General features: G+C 44.8%; 1 protein-coding gene across 7 annotated transcripts in view; it reads right to left on the reverse strand.

Annotated features, from left to right (window-relative positions):
- BAHCC1 (BAH domain and coiled-coil containing 1) overlaps nt 1-17732 on the reverse strand; it is a 158782-nt gene extending 141050 nt beyond the window's left edge. For 4 of the 7 annotated variants that reach the window (XM_060271943.1, XM_060271945.1, XM_060271948.1 and 1 more), the window contains exon 1: nt 17528-17732. The gene's annotated coding sequence lies outside the window, so the exon portion shown is untranslated. The remainder of the gene's footprint in view (nt 1-17527) is intronic. The other 3 variants (XM_060271947.1, XM_060271946.1, XM_060271944.1) reach the window with 2 other exon arrangements.
- Nucleotides 17733-18463: the final 731 nt, after the last annotated feature.

The following is an 18463-nucleotide window of genomic DNA, read 5'->3' on the forward strand; positions in this document are numbered from 1 at the left end:
TGTTCAGAGAGAGGAGGCATGCGCCAAGTCTTCCGGAGAGATGGAAGGTTGCTGGGAAACAGCAGGTTAAGAGCTTTGAGACAGGAAGGTTCCCCCAACCCCCTTCCGCACTCCAAAATGGTTCTTCACTTGCCAGTGGGTGGCAAACACTGTTTAGCTGTGCTGATTGAGGAAGTTGGTAAGAGGTTGTTCTGGAAGACCAGAGCAAAAATAGATGAGAGAACAACGGTCAGGCTGTGGTTAGCTAGCCTGAATTGCTATGATTAGTGTAGGAGAGGGAGCAGCTTAAGCACTTGACTGGCTACACCTCTCCCAGAGGGAGGAAAAGGGGACTATTTCACATTTGCATATATGACACTTCGAAAAGCCTGCAGTCGGAAAAGTCTCTGCACATTGAGTAACGCTGGAGCTCCATTAAATTGGAGCTTCATTGGAGGTGCTTAGAGGCAAAACAAAACAGCAGGACAATTAAAAGGTGGCCATGTGACAAGTTTATTGCCATCTTTGTCCTCTTCGGTGACTTGGGTCAGGTTTTCTCTCTCTCTTTTGTTTTGCTTGTAAAATCACTGGGGCTGTTTTGCACCTGCAATCTCAGGAGTAGGCTATGCTTTTCCGTTGGAAGGCCATCTAGCTATGGAAGACCCACTTCCCAACACAGTAAAGGTGTGTGCACATGGCACTGAGTATGCCGCGTGTGTGTACACAAACAGTTGAGCTGTATGCTTCTACAATTATTCACATGTAACAGTCCAGGAGTGTACAGTCTGTGTTCGCATAGGATGAGCTGTGCAAATCAGCAAGTGTACACGCAAATCAAACAAGCACTTGAACATGTGTAGAGACAGCTTTTTACCTGTGTTCCATGGAATGTGTGAGCAGGCATTCTGTCACGCTCTACTGTCACCAAGAACAAGAGAGAGTCTAAAACAGTGCTAAGAAGCAGGTTGGCGTCAACCTTAATTGCCAGTTCCATTGATATCACCAGGGGCAGAGAGCAGGTTTAGCCCCCACCCCTAAATTGTCTCTCAGAGCATCCCTTTACTTTCTTCCACCAGATGAACAGTTGCCATTTGTTGGCTGCAGAGAAGTAAAACTTCGCACTCAGGTATATTGGTTTACAATGATGACAAAATGGAACCCAGTCCGCATTGAGGAAGAGGTGCAATGGCAATGGGCCCTGCTGCAAAGGCCTGGCAATTTACCATCCTTCCCATACAGTGGAAGACTTACTTATACACACACACCCAAACCCCATAACGGCAGGCATCTTCCTAATCTATTAGAATGAACCCAGCAGAGTACAAAGAGGTCCATTTGTTCCAGACGGAAAGCAAAGTAGCACTTAGAAGTGCAACCTGGGAACAAGATGAGTTATATGGTTTCCTCTTCGGCTGCAGAGAATCTGCAACTCCAATCAAAGTGAAGGATTAGAGAAAAGTTGAAGGAGGGCTAGGCCTCCTCAAGCACTATTAGTGGTGCAATCCTATACATGTCTACTTAGAAGTCAGTCCCATAGCGAGGCAAGAAACATCTAGTTTGGAAGCATCCCCGGACGTTCAGTGGATAAAGATCTTTCCTAACTGGACTTGGGTAAATCACTGAATCCCAAAATTCATTCTTTATCTATGAAACGGGAAGCATCTGTATCACAGGGTTGTCGCATGGATGCACATAAAAGGAACAGCATACAGCAGCAAACTCAAGGTTATATGTTCCACAGTATTACTCTGTGGAGGCACAAAAGAAATTAATACTGGTAACACTCAGCTCCCCCCCCCCCAATCTAAAGTGCAAGCTTCTAAACCTAGGTTGGAAACCTCATGCCTAGGAGGCAAATGTACACACACACACACACACACACACAAAAACACACACACACACACACACTGGCCTCACTACCTGGCCCTCGGAACTTTCGCCAGGCCACTCTGTTTTCCACCCCAAATGTTTTTGCCTGGCTAGAATTTGTCCTTGGACTCTTGTCGTCAATGCCTCTTGTTTGCCTGGACAGAGGACAGAAGGGGATTTGTGAATGTGTGTAGGAAGTGACCTCCTATAGAACGACAGAAATGTGCATTTGCTGCTCTGCCTGCTTCTGCCTCTGGAAACGCCCACCACTGCCATCAGAAGGTTGTCCTAAAGGGAAAGTGGCCATCAAGCTGAAAAAGCTTTCCCACTCCCTTGTCTAGACCTTGTCTAGGTCTGTGTCGACAGAATTCAGAATGTGTGGGAAATTCTTGGTAGAATCCTAGAGGCCTGGGAGATGGGGAGGCATTTAAAAAGGATACCCAGCAGTCAAACAGTGGTACGGGGGCCCCAAGGTAGTGTCTGTACACCCTTTAGAAGCCTTCAGGGTGCCCTCCCTCCTCCCCCTAAAATTAGGCTTGAGAGAACCCTTCTGCTGTAGTCAACAGAGCATGTTGCAGGGTTTGTGTTTGTGGTGCCCACAATACCTATTTTGCAAAGGTGCTCACAAGTCCCCAAGTGGCTGGAACCGCCTGCTCTCTTCATGATCAGCAGAACCAAAATAAACAAATGTGCTTAAAGTACGTTGATCGCAACATTTCATTTTTCCTGAGGCAGAATTTGGGATACCTTGGTGGTGGATCATCATCATCATCATCATCATTATCAGTAGAGTATACGCAGCACTCTTGGAAAGTTATATGTGTGTCACACCCCAATACTTTGTGATTCAGCTGGGACTTTCTTAACTAAGGGGAAGAGCTTCTCAAAAATACACAGTACATCATTTTGAGAGCAGGGTCTTCGGGTACACGCTGCCAATGGAACGAGGGATAGGAGCCAAGCAGAAGCAAGAGTGAGAATAAGAGAAACTGTTTTGTTTTGAAGGTGGGAGACACTGAGGGAGGGGTTCCAATAGGAGGGGGATGTGTGTGTGCACGCTATCAAAGAATGCGGCCGGAGTGGTTGCTCTAGTGGGTGGGATGCCCCTCGGGGGATTATAGTTGCTGGACTGCAGATACTGCTGTCTACCTCTCCATCTGCATTGATTATCATCATTGCAGACATTTGTGACATTAATTATCTTCCCCAGCATCAAAAGCTCCCCTCACTTGTTCAGCGACAAAACAGAAGGCCTTTTCTTCCCATGGCCACGGGGCAATTCCAGAACCCCCCCCCCCACTCTGCTTTCAGTCTCAAGGGCAGTTTTTGCCCCTGCTCCCAGTAAAACACAAAGTGCTGACACAAGGGCTTTGTCTCTGCTCTCTCTTCCCCCCCCCTTGCTCTTTTCACATTTTAGTACCTCCCAAGCCCCCTTCCTCCACTTCACTAGCACCATCTACTTGCAAAGCCTACACAGAAGAGGCTAGCAGCTCTCCTTGTGTGTTTCATAGGGCTGAGATATTATTTAGATAGAATGACACAACACTCCCTGGGCAGGACCCTGCCTCAACTGATCAGAGGGGAGAAGAATGCACTGCAGTCCGGTTATCAAAGGCAGAAGCCACAGGAAATGATGGCCTGCTGGATTTGCTTCATAGCTGGCTTGGCTTCTGAAGCTCCCAAGAGCAAAGGCTGCATTCCTATACACAAACCAGGGTGTAAACCTCACTTAATTCAATGGGACTTACTTCCGAGCTGGCATGTAGAGGATTGCACTGCCTTGTGCACATTTGCCTGGGAGTAAGCCCTATCAAATCCAATGGGATTCAATTCATACATAGGATGGTGCTCCTGGCCTGCAATGCTAGACCCACTTGTTGTTGTTGTTGTTTAGTCGTTTAGTCGTGTCCGACTCTTCGTGACCCCATGGACCATAGCACGCCAGGCACTCCTGTCTTCCACTGCCTCCCGCAGTTTGGTCAAACTCATGTTCGTAGCTTCGAGAACACTGTCCAACCATCTCGTCCTCTGTCGTCCCCTTCTCCTAGTGCCCTCCATCTTTCCCAACATCAGGGTCTTTTCCAAGGATTCTTCTCTTCTCATGAGGTGGCCAAAGTATTGGAGCCTCAGCTTCACGATCTGTCCTTCCAGGGAGCACTCAGGGCTGATTTCCTTCAGAATGGATAGGTTTGATCTTCTTGCAGTCCATGGGACTCTCAAGAGTCTCCCACTTACTTGGGAGTAAAACCCCAAGACAATGTCTTTCCCCTGCCTGCCTGCCTGATAACAGGACTTGAATTTGGCATTGTTTATTATGCCCTAAATCAGGGTGGTCCAATTCTAACTTAACCCTGATGTGCTTTTCCTCTATTTTTTATTCACTTTCACCTTGGGCAGAGTGGCAATTATTTTGACTACAAATAGAATTTATAATTTATTTTTACATCTTGTGCCAACTCACCCTTCCCCATCTGATCACAAGCTGGCTGTGGGCTCACAATGATGAGATGTGTGTACAAAGAGAGAACAAAAGCAATGCTTCTGTGCTCGCATCCTGCATGGGCATCTGATTGGTCTGATCCAACAGGACCTTCTTATGTTCATTTTGTGGGAATCAGCCCTTCCCTGCAGTGGATTAAGATGCAAGTTGCTTTCAGCCTTTTCGGACATTTCACACACAGTGGCATAGTGTTGCCGGGTGTGTGGAGCCACAGGGGTGGTTGCCCTGGTCGCAAAATTGTTAGGGACACAACATTCCAACACCCGGGGCTGCCTCAATACAGCTGCATGCTTCCGTTGCTGAAAATGGCTTCTCTGTGCAAACCAGGAAGTGAACTCTCCAGACAACGGAATGACTCTTCTTTTTTTTTTTAATCTCTGCAGCTGTGATCTCCTGGGTGTCACGGACACTGTTTTGCAGTTGAATGTGCATATGTACTCCATCTGTTTCCGTCCTTCCCATCCCTCCGCACAGCCCCGGGCACTGGCAACCCATGCTACGCTACTGTTTGCACATTAACGTATTTTTGGTGAACACAGTGAATTTAATTGCGCACCTGAAACTGAAGTGCAAAAGGGACAAACGTTTGGTTTGGAAACGTGTTGATCACAATAGGGAGAGGGGCAAATGATTGGTTGTGGCTCCTGCTTGGTAACAAACCCAGATTTGCTGCAGTATAATCTGAGAAATGTGCCTGAAGTGGACACATGTAGGAGTCTTAGGTCTGCACTAGAACATGAAATGTGTGTGTGTGTGCATGTTAAACCTGCCTGTCATGAGCACAGCCTTAGGGGGGAAAAATTAAGGAAAGCCACGTGTCATTCTCTCTGGAGTTGTTTAGAAGGTCCTCTGGGTCCAGATTAAAGGAAGTGACCCTTACATGGATCAGGAAGCCCCATCCCACTGGAAGTGAATTTCCATATATGACTGGGAGTTGGCAGAGTGAGGTTGAGCTCTCAGTTTGACAAACAGACCATTCTGGAGCTCTGAAGGGGATTTGAAAAGTCAAACACAGGAGTCAGACTTTGCCTGTAATGGCAAAAATTACATTGCCCTTCACCTTTTTAGCAAAAGGACTCATTTCAAACAGCAGTTAACTTACAGGCTCAATCCTACAGAGAATTATTTCATATATTAGCTTTGCTTTAGACACGCTGCAGTGATAGGCAGCTGCATGAAGCGCGTAGCCTACTCTAGGGATTCTGCTAAGGTTGTTGCATTTCAGCTGCTGTAGCAGAACAGTCTGCCAACAGGAAGCCTCTGTAAGTAAAACCATGGAAATAAATGCACAGACCCAGCAGTGCTAGCAAAAGAAGAGAGTGGGCAGGAGGGGGCAATTTTTATTTTTGCTTCCTAGCTACTGGATTCAAGGAACACTATACTGGAGGAGAAGCACGTGGTTTTAATGCTGCCACCCCTTGGGAACGAATCCTACAGTTCTTTAAAATCACGGTAATAATTCAAGACTCTCAGTTAAAAAAGAAAATAGAAGCCTTCAAGTCCCAATGTTGAGTCATGGCATGTTCAGTTAAGGATGTCAGATACAGGATAATCATCTTTTGGGTCCTGTTCCCTATATGAAGAAATTAAGCAGATGAAGGTGTTCCTGGAATGGCCCCACTAGCTTCTCAAGCTTTTATTATGGGTGCAGGGGGAGGACCAGTTAACCCCAAACTATCCCACAGATAATCAGACAAACCATGGCTTGGTTCTCCAAAGTTTGATTTGTTTCCCAGCTGCTCTTGTTTCGTGCCTTTGAAGCACGATGAAAGTCTGGGGTGGGTTGGCCAAAAAACCATGGTTGAGGAAGGGTGTTGGATTTGTATGTAACACCAAGCCATATTTAAAACAAACCAAGATTCATAAGACAGCAGCAAACCATGGCTTTAGATCATGGTTTGTTGGCAGTGAACAAAACATATCTAAGTCATTGGGCAGGGTTCAGTCATAACACCTAGCCATGGTTTAATAAACCACCATTTACCGTTATGTGAAAACAAGGACACTGTATATCTCACAGAGATTTGAAAACAAACCAGTAAAATATATTATCTATACATTCTGAGGAGTTCAGTGCTATTTGCTCCCCTCCCCCTGCCAAAGAAAACAGTCTGTAAAATATAGTTGAGAGATGCCTTTCTCAAGGACAGGAAGACTCAGGGTGGGTCTACACACAGGGGAAAAGAGAATGCTAAAAATATGCCAGAAATTAAATTGTTATAACCAAAGGAAAAAAGCACGCTATGTAAAATCGCATAGAAAAGTTTTCTCCTCTACAGCACCATCTGGTGTTGCATGTTTATAACATATTCAAAACACTGTTTTTTGACTAATGTAGCTGAGTCCTAAGTCTCCTGATAAGCAGATTCCATGGTGAAGAAATCAGGAACGAAAAGGCTATTTGTAAGGGAAAGAAACCACTTGCCTTCTCGTCATTTGATTCTCAGCACCTGGTAAGAGTGTCTAATTCAATTCCAAAGTTATCCAATTTGCCCAGAGCCAAAATTTGTTTCCAGCACATATTACAAGCCTCTCATCTAGGCTGTCTGTTGCTTCACTTGCTAACTCCTAAGACAGGATTCTCCCTTCTTCTATATTCCTGAACGCCAAATTCATGTGATTTTAATTGCAGGAGGAGGAAACAGTTCTTGCTGGTAGAAATCCATCCTCTTGATTTACATCACTCAAGGCTACTCCTGGGGCAGAAATAGGAGTCCCTCTTGGAGTCATATATCCCACTTGCTTCAATGTTAAGAGCACAAAGGAACCTCAATCCCAATGTCTCCCCTCGCAAAAAAAAAATGTGCCAACTGGAGGGAAAGATTCCAGGGGTGGTGGGTAGAGAGTATTTTCCAAATTAATATTGGATTCCAAATAACAGGAGAGGGTCAATTGTTGGGAATGGTGCTTCTAGTCCAAGACATTAAAAAGTAGTGTAAAAGGTTGACACCATAGGACAGGAACATAATTGGTTTCAAAGAATGTGTTAACAGTAGCATAAAACTAGGACTTTTATAGCAATTAGATTTCATTATCTGTAGCATTATCCGGGTACATTCTTTTCTTAGTTGGATTCATAAGGTTTTGGAGCAGTCACAACATCTGGATTGGTTAAAAAGGGGCAAATGCTCTTTGAAGCTCATGTCGGATTCCCAAGCATAGAAGAAGGAGAAGTACTATTCCTCTTTCTAGGCAGGCAGTTGCAACTGCAGCAAATAGTGCATTGGTTTTGAACAAAATGCTTTAAGACAGATGATGAACTGAGCTCTTCTTGGAGCAACCTTAGAGGACCATGTGTGAAGGGCCTAGCAGTGGAAATTGGGAAGGTTCAGGGATCGTAACAGTGACAAATCAATACAAAGCAAGCCAATGGGTGAGGTGACTAGAGAGAGAACATCTGCCGTAATTTAAGATAGCCTTCTCCAACCTGGTTGATACTGGTGGGAGTTGAAGACCAAAACATCTGGGGGTGACCAAATAGAGGAAGGCAGTTTAAAAATCTATAAGGCACATGTAACTACCTACGGATAGCATCGGGCTTCACTAAGAGACATTGCTTTCCTCTATCAAGAGCTAAGAGAGCTTGACCATTATTTGACCTTGCCAAATGCTGATCTTTCCTCTGGCCAGGTAAGCAGCTCTACTGCTGGCCACCAAGTCCTCTGGAATTGATTAAACAGGCCTCTTGCACCAAACAAAGTGTAATCTTTCACCGGGTTCTTAAATCTCTCCCATCCTGTACCTGCTGAACCACTCTGGAGCAGCCACTGGTCCTCCTTGCAAGCCCAGAGAGTTTGTCCCTGCACCATCACTGCAGTGTTTACTCGACAGTCTGCACTGATGCGCTGGCAACTGCTAGCTGACGCCATGGCCCTAGGGCTGCAATATTTCCTTAATGACACCTTGTGAGCCCGTCGATACAGAAATGGAAATATATGTTTTTAATGAGATGCAACCGCATGCTGGGTCACAGGTCACCTCCTTCGGGGTTGACCTGGCAAGGGCTGCCTTTCATTGTCAAACATGTCAGAAGATTGTCATGGACTTAACCCCCCCCCCAAAGACAAGGGGTGTGGGTGTCAAACTTTGAGGTCAGCTATTGGGCTGCTTTCTATTCTCTCCAGCAACAGGCCCTCCTTGTTGTCAGTTCCTCTGTGGCTACCAGGGGAAGAAGCGATCAGCTGTGGAGCTGGGCTTTTCCTCTTTCGTGTAGGCTCATTTGTGTTGTTCATAGAGAGGGCTGACTAACAGGAGAACCCAGCTCTCCCTTATCCTGTCCCCCCTCCCCACCCTCAGCTTTCCAACGCTGCCTAGTGACGAAGCTGAAGTATATGCCACCTTTTATGAGGGAGTTGTCTCTCTTACAGGCACCCATCTTGCCTGTTTGCAGGCTGTAACAGAGTGTCAGAAATCGGCTCAGCAGAATTAGAGACCGAGAGAGATGTCACAGCTCTGATAAGCTAACAACTAATATAAGACTACTTCCCCTATTAAAATTGGGCCTTGGTGGTTTGCAGTGCTATTTTTTGTAAGCAAAATAGCAAAGAGAGTGGCAGCGGAAAGGTGCCAGAACTCACCATGAACACCTCCCTTGTTCTCTTAGAATGGCAATGGTGCCCACCTGAGAGGTGCCAGAATTGACTTCAGGCTGGGGGGCGGGGGCACACCCTGGTTGTTTGACTGCTGTCAATGTTTGGTTTGGCCAGCTTGCTCCAGCAATCTAAATCCCTGTCCTTATACAGTGGTACCTCTGGTTACAAACTTAATTCGTTCCGGAGGTCCGTTCTTAACCTGAAACTGTTCTTAACCTGAGGTACCAATTTAGCTAATGGGGCCTCCCGCTGCTGCCACGCCACTGCCGCACGATTTCCGTTCTTATCCTGAGGTAAAGTTCTTAACCCAAAGTACTACTTCCAGGTTAGCAGAGTCTGTAACCCGAGGTGTTTGTAACCCGAGGTACCCCTGAACTGCTTTGCATCTATGTGGGGCTGGGAGAAGTTTGATCAGCTGACATGGAAAGGCCCATTGTAACCCTGAAGGCTCCTGCATAATGCCTATCTCTACACCACAAATAATTAGATTCCAACTTTCAGTGGTGTAAATGCTTGTAGCAGGACTGGAAACCATTATCCAAAGTGATAGAATGAAATCTTCTGACCAGTTCTAATTCAGCAGGTTTCATGCTGGAGTATCCCTCTGAAGAACTCCAGTTGTGATTTCTCATGGTTTCAGGGCCAGGCCTCAACAGGCTTTAAAACGTGTTTTCCAATGCCAGCTTTCCAATATCAACAGGCTTTCAAACGTGTTTTCCAAGTGAATATTAAGAGTGCCACTGAGCATAGGGAGAGTGCATTTGCTTTATCCCCCTCAGTAACTGAAGCAAGCCTTCCACAGTAGGGATCAGGGATCACTGAGCTGCCAGGTCAGATGGCTGCACAACTTCCAGTTAGACTTGAGTCCCTCCTTCCATTAGCACAGAAGAGGCTCTGAATTTGTGCAATAAAACAGTACAAAATGCTTATTGCTGTCACCCAATTAAAGGAGTTTAAAGTTGATTAACCACCTTCCTTTTATATAATCAACCAACAAATTAACCATTCACCAATTAATCATTATGAATCACCGCACTTCACTTCATTGTTTGTTGAGGTTTGTATAAATATTTGTTGTTTTAAATATTATTATTTAACTGTGCTTTACTGATTGTTTATTTAATGTTTAGAAAAAACTTTGAGGTCCATTTCGATGGACAACCTAGATGTCCAGGAAGTTATTTATCTGACCTTCCTTTTCCAACAAGCCCTTTAAGTGGATTTTTTGTTTTTCTCAATCTGTGTCTGTACCGAAATTGAAATCATTTTTTTATGTTTTTATTGTTAAATCATTTGGGGATGTTTTATGGGAAGTGATTCCTAAACAAATCCTATGCACACTTTACCTGCTAGTAATGTTTACTTAATTCATATTTAAATAAATTTAAATATGTAAGTTCCTAAACCTCAATATGGGTTTCTGAAATACAGGAGGGAGCAAAATATAACTTAGTTTAATAAAGAAATTTATCACTTACTGTTAGAATGCCTCAGCTAATATTGTCTCTTTAATTCCCTGCTATGGCATCATATCATATCAGAGCCAAAGCAATATATATATATATATATATATATATATATATATATATAACCACAGAGCCTAGGGCTTGCCGATCAGAAGGTTGGTGGTTCGAATCCCCACGAAGGGGTGAGTTCCCGTTGCTCGGTCCCAGCTCCTGCCAATCTAGCAGTTCGAAAGTACGTCAAACAGCAAGTAGACAAATAGGTACCGCTCCGGCGGGAAGGTAAACGGCATTTCCGTGCGCTGCTCTGGTTTGCCAGAAGCAGCTTAGTCATGCTAGCCACATGACCCGGAAGCTGTACGCCGGCTCCCTCGGCCAATAAAGCGAGATGTGCGCCACAACCCCAGAGTCGGTCATGACTGGACCTAATGGTCAGGGGTCCCTTTACCTTCATGGCATCATATCATATCAGAGCCAAAGCAACATATATATATATATATATATATATATATATATATATATATATATATATATATATAACTATATATATATATAGTAAGCCTACTGATCAAAATTGCCCCCACTAATTAATCAGCTAAAGCTTTAGTTGTGCCTTCTAAAAATTAAAAAGATTACAGCTCGCAGTCCAAAGAATACAATTTTCTGGGGGGAAATGAAAGATTTTTTTTCAGCTGGTCTAAGCATTTGGCTTTTGATTGGTTATTGTTTTTTTCAAAAAGCCATTGAAGCTGGCAACGCTGGATTCTCTCCCGCCCCTTCTTCCGTCTCTGAGATTAAAAATTGATACAATTTCATTTTCTCAAATTACGTTTCCATAGATGAATGAGTCCCAGCCAGACTCTTCCTCCTTCTGAAACATGCTACTGTTCTGCCTGTGTGGCGGCAATGGGTTTCTGCAGTGTGTGGTGCGGTGTGGTTGTGAAAGTCACAGTGAGGCGTAACAGCAAGTAAGAGATGCTATAGCAGGTGGCATGTTGCCATGGCTGGAGGCGGTTTGGATGTCACAGCAATTGTGGTGGCTGCTGAGGGGCGTGGCGGATTGTGGAGCTTGTGATGTGGTGTTGGCACACGGGCTGGGCTGCTGCAGAGGACCGGGGACTGCTGATGCTGCGGTTGGCTGCTGCTGCTACTGTTGCTTGCTGCTGTCTTGTTCCTCAGCGGAATATTGAAGAATCCTTCCCCACTGCCAATGGGAACAAGCCGCTCATTCCATTTTGAGAGTGTCAGTGTCTGGGGAAGGATCGATGGGAACACTGTGTTACAAGTAGGAGTGGAAGGGGCCGGTTGTCAGCCGTTGTAAATCTCTACTCCACTTGTACAGATCGCTTTGCTAGGAGGAACGGCACTCCGCGTGCACCGTGGAAAATTGATGCAGCCAAAACAAGACGTCAGCACACCTCTCTGTGGTTGACCGGATTTCTTTTCAGGGTACCTTTTTCTGAAAGTGACCGTTCCGCTGATGTTTGTGTCGGAGGGTTCTGTTGCCAAGTTCCACCTGATTTAGAAACAGGCTTTCGTTGCAAAGGATTGCATTTGGGTTCAGTAGACTGTCTGACACGCTAGAACTGGGAAAGCAAAGATTCAAACAGAAGCTGAGCCATAGATCTACCGGGTAGCAACCTCAGGATATTATTTGGAGTTGTGAAAAGTTCAGGGCATCCTTTACAAAAGTGTTTCCTTTGGAGCGGGTACATTGAACATGTATGTGTTTTCAGTGGTCTGTTTACTTGTAGATATGCAGGATAGAGCAAAATGCATCTAAGCAGGCAGTGCTCATCGCAAAGTGGCATCAGCAGCTTTGGAACGTGTCCCTCCCCCAAATATTCCTCCTTTGAAAATGCTTAGCAAATCTGGTTCCAGATGGCTGTGACTCAAGGTACTGTACTGACTTTACACTATAGCAGCCAAATTGCACATTAGTTGCATTGTCTCCCATTAATTACCAGGCAATCTTAAGCCTAAGGAGAAAGACATTGATCAAATTCCCATAATATTATAGCATGGGCTCACCCAAAGTGTCTCACTTTTAGACACGCTGATTCAGAGTGCGTGATCTACGCAAAGCACCTGCCTGTCATTTTAGTCCTTGTGCCAATTCACTGTAGTACCCCGAGCACATCAGCATAAGTGGGAAATGTCATATCAATCATGGAAACAATGCAGAAAACTTCATGCATTGTGGAAACTGCCTTTTGAGTTGTAGGGAAATACTTCCTATGCTGCTGGTATAGTACAAAAGCATCATATATAGAAAGCTATTCTCCTAGCTTGCATGACACATAATCAGCTTCCTAAACATGATGAGGATGCAAGACACCATGGCTGTAAAAGGAAGGCGCTTACTAAAAGACTTGTGGCTGCCACTTGGTAGCTTGTCTCCGGTTACAGAGCAAGTAAAGATTGTCAGAGTCCAACTGATGCTCCACTTACACAACATCCTTGCCCATGTCTTTAATGTGCAGAGTTTGGGTTAATCAATACATATTATTATGATTAATTAATTAATTAATTAATTAATATGTTGCTTAATTGCCAAAGTGGCTCCTAAGTGGTTTACAAGTGTAAAACCAATTACAAACAACACACATAATTAAAATGCATTATAAAACGATTCCATCATTAAAATAACATCCACGGTTAAAAAGTACAATAAAAAGAAGCCCCATAAAATAGCACAACAATTAAAAGTTAAAATAGCAATTAAAACAATGAAAGGAGGTTCGGATCAGGAAATCAAGGGAATGCCTTCTAGAGCCAGCAGAATGCCAATATTGAGGGGGGGCCTCTCGTATTTCAACAGGGAGAGAATTTCCCAACACTGGTAACCACCACTCAAAAAGCCCATCTCTATGTTACCACTGACCACTAATTATCAGGCTATTGCAACTCTAACCAGGTTTCATTTGTCAATCTGAATGCCTTTATCAGGCAATGGAGGAGTAGGTGGTCTTTCAGATGCCCTAGTCCAGAGGTCTTTACAGGACCTTAAAACCGTCTTGGTAATAATAGTCAGCCAGTGCAGACCCCTTAGCACTGGAGTGCTTGATGCAGAGCACCAACCACTTGGGTTGCAGCATTCTGCATCGGCTGCATCCTCTGGACCAGCCATAAGGGAAGCTCTACACAAAGTGCATTAACATACTGTAGTCTAAATGTGAGGTTACCAACGTATAAGTCACAGTGGTCAAGTTATTTCTGAAAATATTAAGTGATAGGTGCTCTTCACACCTGGAAACCACTCACACACAGAGTCTCTGTCTTAACAGGATTCAGCTTCAGTCTATTGGCCCTCATCCAGCCCACCACAGCACCTAGGGATTGGTTCAACTTCTGCAAGGCTTGGAATTACCAGTAATTGGGAGATATGAGTTGGGTATCATCAGCATACTGATGAGACTACACCACAAATCTCCTGGTGACTGCTCCTAATGGCTTCATATACCATTAGGGACACCCTGCCAGATTCTGGACACATAGTCCTCCAATGCTATCCTCCGAGACTGGCCATGCAGGTAGTAGGAGCAGAACCACCATAAAACAGTACCTCCAACCCACAACTCATGGAGACGGTCCAGGAGAATACCATGGTCATGGTATCAAAAGCCACTGAGACGTCCAACAGGAGCAACAGAGTCACACTCTCCCTGTTGCCCCATTGAAGAAGGCAACCAGAGCCGATTCTGTGCCAAAGCCATACCTGAACCCAGACTGGATTATGTTAACTCCAAAATTGTCACAACCTTCCCCAAAAAAGTGTGCCTTAGCAACCAGGCAATAGTTGTCAAATACCCCAGCGTTCAGGATAGGTTTTTTCAGGAGCAGATGCACACCTCCAACAAAGCAATGGGGACCACCCTCGCATGCAACGATGCATTAACCTCCTCTTAGATTTAGTCCACTCTCCCACCCACAACTTGCACGAATGAACCAGGATGGGCAGGAAAGGGCAGGTAAAACACGGACAGCCAGAAGCACCTTGTCCACACCTTCAGGCCTCAATAAATGGAACTCATTCCACAGAAGTGAATAAGACAGGGTGCTGGAAACCTTACCAGAGACTGGATTAACAGTGGCATAAAGATGAGCATGAAGGCAAGTGATTATGTCATCAAAGTGCCTAGCGAATATATGACACAGCAGCACCCTACATTCCACTCATCCCTATAAGGTGCTGTTTGGCTGTGTAGATTTTGGATCAATGTATTAGCTATTGAATCAGAGATGAATATGATATCTTGAAACTGACAGAATGTGGTGCTGAACCATCCTTCGCTTATTAAGACAGCTGGGTTTGCAAACAATATTCTTTAGAAGAGTTCAGTCCCCTTTTGTAACATTTGCAATATCCAGTGTTAGAGTGTTCCACATGCAAAATTATCCCTAACTGTGAAAAGGCTTTTCTTTGCTAGGACTTTGCAATCTTCGCATTTCAATAATACACTCATCCTGCAAAATAGAAACAGCAATAGTTCCTGATCTGCCTTCTTGATACCATTCATTATTTTACAGACCTTTAGCCTTGCCACTTTAAATTGTCTCATCTTTAAAATAAACAAATCAGATATTTCAAATCTCTCTCTTTACAGGAGAGCTCCTCTCAGTCCTTAATCATTTTTTGCGGTTCTCCTTTGAACACTCTCCAATTTGATATCCTTTTTGAGATGAGCCGCCTGAGTACATACAGTATTTCAGATGAGCGAGAACACTGTTTGGATAATAGCATTTAAAGCACCTCCATCTGACAGTATAAAGTCCTATTTGCGTACTACAGACTTCTACTGTTTGCCTAGACTCTGTCACACAGCTGCAATTCATCCCTTAAATTTAAGATAGTTGGGACCAGAACCGAGGCACAATAGGAGGAGATAAAGAGAACAACTGTACTCAGACGCTCAGAAAAATTGGATGGATTCAGCAAGGTTGCGATCCTACACATACTTCCCTGGGAGTAAGTCCCATTAAACTCAACTGAGCTTGCTACTGAGTGCTGGGTGCTGCACAAGTAACTGGGGAATGTCATTCTTCTGTACAACACAAAAAGTGAAAAGTCACAGTTAAAAGATTTTATCAGTATTTTCAAATATTAGTCAACCAGCTCTGAAAGATGTTTAGCCCAACATCCTGCACCCCAGGAAATTGACTTGGGAGAACACTAGAGAACAGCACACTGGGAATGGGACGCTGGTGGGAGAGTTCTGAATTCTATAATAATAATAATAATAATAATAATAATAATAATAATAATAATTCCTTTATCTAGTATAGATAGTATAGTATAGTGTAGTGTATATCTAGTTGTCTAGTATAAAGCTGTTACGTTCTGCACAAAGGGTTATTCTTCTCAAGCAATAGGCTTTGCAAACAGAAGCCTACTGGTAACCAAAGGCAGGAGTTGGCCTAAAAGAGCGTCTCCACCTCCATCATCCGGCCTGGACACTGAGGTCCAGCTCCAAGGGCCTTCTAGCGACTCCCTCATTGTGAGAGGTGAGGTTACAGGGAACCAGACAGAGGGTCTTTTTGGTAGCGGCGCCCACCCTGTGGAACACCCTACCAGCAGATGACGTCAAACAGTTAAACAGCAATGTGATTTTTTAAAAGACAGCCCTGTTCAGGGGAGTTTTTAGAGTGTGATGCTGTATAGTGTGCTTTTACCATTTTTTTTTGTGAGCTGCCCAGAGTAGCAGGGGCAACCCAGACAGACGGGCGTCATATAAATAATAAATTACAGTGGTACTTTGGTTCTCAAACTTAATCTGTTCCAGAAGTCCGTTCTAAAATCAAGGCGCCCTTTCCCATAGAAAGTAATGCAAAATGGATTAATCCGTTCCAGACTTTTAAAAACAACCCCAAAACAGCAATTTAACATGATGAGACCCTTGATCCATAAAATGAAAGCAATTCTCAATGTACTGCAGTTACACAATCAACCAATCAGTAGCTGAACTGGGTTCCACACAGTCACAAAACAAAACACAAAAGCCGCAAATAATGCAAAAAATGCAAAATAAATAGCAGAAACAGACAGACCTCAGTGTGGCACTCAGAATGGAAGTGTAACACTCAAAACGGAGCATGAAACAAAATAAAAAAATTCCTTCCAGTAGCACCTTAGAGACCAGCTAAGTTGGTATGAGCTTTCATGTGCATGCACACTTCTTCAGATACACTGAAACAGAAGTCACCAGACCCTTATATATAGTGTGAGGGTGGCAGGGAAGGGGTATTACTCAAAGGGTGGTGGGAATGGGTGATTGGCTGATAGGTATGGTAAACCTGTTGGCAACTGTGAATGGAGCACGTTCAGCTTCCGAAAAAAAGTTCGCAAACCAGAACACTTCCTTCCGGGTTTGCAGTGTTTGGGTTCCAAGTTGTTTGAGTACCAATGCGTTTGAGAACCACTGTATCATTATATTATTAATTAAGTACCTATACTCTTGTCAAGGGGCAACTAGGCCCAAACAAAGTGAACTGGCACACAAACACACAACTCCTGCACCTCAAGTTCAAGAAGACTCCCAACACCTCTTTTTCTACCCCAGTGCAAGATGTCCATGACAAAAAGTGTCTCCTCACTAAATGCAAACAAACTATTAAAATGACTACAGGCTGAAAGTGGAGACAATAGATGTACCTTTCCCCTTTATCTGTTTGTTTTGCAACACACATAAAACAACTTTAACGAAGAAGAAGAAGAAGAAGGGGACTGTCAACAAAACAAAACAAAACACACCGCTTCCTTTCTCGTCTGAATTCTTCCTCAGGCAGATCCCCCTCTCAATTCTGCCCACCCTTCTTCCCAGCCTGAAGGGGAAGTTTCCCGCCCAAACTGTAAAGGATGCTGCAAAAAGCGAAGGGGCCTCACTCCGGAGCACAAAGGGTGCGGCGGAGGAGGAGGCGGCTTCCCTCGCAGCCCTTTCCCGCCGGTCTCTCCGCGCCATGTGCCTTGCGCAGCGGCTCTCCTCCTTCTTGGCTGCGAGCGCTCAAATATTTACCCAGGCGAAGGACACCACGCCACGCCCCGGCTGGGTTTGAAAAACCGCTCGGCGGCCAAGAAAGAAAGGAGCAGAGGAGGGGGAAGAGTCACTAAATAAAGCCTCGTCTACCTGGAAGAGCGTCTGGGTTCCCTGGTCGCTTTTATTCGCCCGCCAGGAATCCGAAGCGGCGGCGGGGAGGAGGAGGGATCTCCCCTCGGCCAAGAAGCGCTGTTGCTGCTGCTGCTGCTGCCGCCGCCGGACACTCTGGGTGAACCTGCCTGCGGTCATATTGGCAGCCGGGCTGGAACAGGAAGTTAACATTGTAAACCGAAGGCCCTTTCAAGCCTTGGCAAATTCCGCAAGCAAGCGCCGCTCTGCGCGCACACGTGTGAGCAAAAGGCGCGCTGCCTGCCAACTTCAATGAAGTATTGGAGGGGGGCAGGTAAGCCCCGCCCCACATAATCGATCACATGATGTTTTGCACGCACACCGTTTTAATGGCAATGCCTTTATTGGGACACTATCTGAATGGTCATGCCCAGTGCCGGATTTACCTATAAGCTAAACAAGCTATAGCTTAGGGCCCCACTCTCTTGGGGGCCCCAAAAAAATTCAAAGGGGAAAAAAACTGGATGTACATTTCCAAAATATAAGATAAAAATAAAATAATACATACATACATACAGCAACAGTGCTTGGTGTTGTGTAGGCTTCTAGGTGTCCAGTTCTGGGCACCACAGTTCAAGAAGGATACTGACAGGAATGTGTCCAGAGGAGGGCAACCAAAATGGTCAAAGGCCTGGAAACGATGCCTTATGAGGAACAGCTTAGGGAGCTGGGTATGTTTAGCCTGGAGAAGAGAAGGTTAAGGGGTGATATGATAGCCATGTTCAAATATATAAAAGGATGTCATATCGAGAGGAGGGAGAAAGGTTGTTTTCTGCTGCTCCAGAGAAGCGGACACGGGGCAATGGATTCAAACTACTGTACAAGAAAGAAGATTCCACCTAAACATTAGGAAGAACTTCCTGACAGTAAGAGCTGTTCGGCAGTGGAATTTGCTGC

The sequence above is a fragment of the Zootoca vivipara genome, chromosome 2 (assembly GCF_963506605.1).
Source record: "Zootoca vivipara chromosome 2, rZooViv1.1, whole genome shotgun sequence".
Taxonomy (NCBI): domain Eukaryota; kingdom Metazoa; phylum Chordata; class Lepidosauria; order Squamata; family Lacertidae; genus Zootoca; species Zootoca vivipara.